Below are 1,451 nucleotides of genomic sequence, written 5' to 3'. Positions count from 1 at the left end.
ATTTATAGTCTGATCTATAAATTTTTGTAAGTTTTTCTAAAGCTTTCTCCTTTGAGAAGACTTATAAAGCCAGAATTGTAAAGGTAAAATTTGAGGATTATTGATGTGATAATAGTAATAATCAGTAATATGATCTCTCTTTTCTATTTCTATCTTGGAGCCATTTAAAGGGCATTAGACAAATACCAGAATCTCTGTGTTATTGTATCCCTCATCATTTTGTTGTTGTTGTTGTTGCTGCTGCCTACAATCTTTATTGGAATTATAGAAAAAGAATCCCCAAAAGTGAAAAAATACATTATGTATAAAACCACTTTCACTCAGGAGGAAGGTTCTGCTTGCCTCTTTAACACGCAGTGCCTTTAATTGTAGCTGCAGACTGTCCTGTTTGCTGTTGTCTGGCTTTCAGCCTGATTGTCAGCCTCAGCCTCCACATTTTCTGAAACTTCATTTCTACTGGAGACAGCATCCACACTTCCTCCATTCACCTCTGGCTTTTGTTTAGCTTTCTTTGCATCATCTTTCTGGCGACTCTCTTCCTCTGGTTTCCTCTTCTTTCTGACAAGATGGGAAAGATCAGTCACACAATTTGATGAGGAAGCTCCATCTGTTGGTCTTCTTCTGGCCATCACGGATACTGAGGCGTCAGCTCCTGGTGGAGTGCAACGCAAAGTAGAGCTCTCCACCAGATTAGCTTTCAGTGCCAGTTTAGCTACATTCCCACGCCAATGAGCTTCCTTTCCATCGTCTATCTTCTCTTGAACTTCAGGTAGCAGTTCTTTCAGCTCTTCAATTTCTTTCTCACAGTCAGTAATTGATCCTTCAGCCTCCTTCATCTGTCCATGTGGTATAGCCATTCTCTTCTCAATGACTTCAATAGATTTGCAAACTGTGCTACTGCCTCATCATACTGAGAGTTGTAACCATAGGCCAAACCCAACTGGTAGTGAGTCTCTGCCAGGAGACAATCTTCCAAATACTGTTCTTGCAGGCTCAGGCAAGCCTGAAATTCCTCCACAGCTTGGATATAATTCTCATACAGATTTTTCACTTGCTTAGTTAGAGTCATACCAAGATATCCTTTGCCATGTTTCCAAAAGGTTTCAGGACTTCATCCTTGGGCTGTTGGGCCCACAACAGGTTGGCCTATTTTCCCCCTGACTACCTGCTGTTCAGAGCCCCCTGTTCTCCACAGCAACAGCGTTTTTTCTAAGTAGAGGCCTCAGAAAACAAAACAGAACAAAAACAAAGAACAAACAAGCAAAAAACAAGCAAACAAAATAAAACCAAAAAAGTCTGCTATCCAAATTGCTTCCTTGTGATTTTCTTGTCCTTTTCAGCTATTTTGAAAAAACAAACAAACAAACAAACAAAAACCCTGCCCATTAAAAAAGAAAAGAAAAAGGAAAGGAAGAGAAGAGAAGGAAGAGAAGAGAAGGAAGAGAAGAGAA

The 1,451-nt window shown here is 40.0% G+C and overlaps 1 pseudogene; it reads right to left on the bottom strand.

Moving 5' to 3' along the window:
• Positions 1-346: 346 nt before the first annotated feature.
• On the bottom strand, positions 347-1,069 carry LOC110295629 (annotated as a pseudogene).
• Between the last annotated feature and the right edge of the window lie 382 nt (positions 1,070-1,451).

This window comes from Mus caroli, chromosome 6, assembly GCF_900094665.2.
Source record: "Mus caroli chromosome 6, CAROLI_EIJ_v1.1, whole genome shotgun sequence".
NCBI classification, from domain to species: Eukaryota; Metazoa; Chordata; class Mammalia; order Rodentia; family Muridae; genus Mus; species Mus caroli.
The sequence above is the reverse complement of the archived record's forward strand: the minus strand, read 5'-3'. Positions and strand labels throughout refer to the sequence as shown.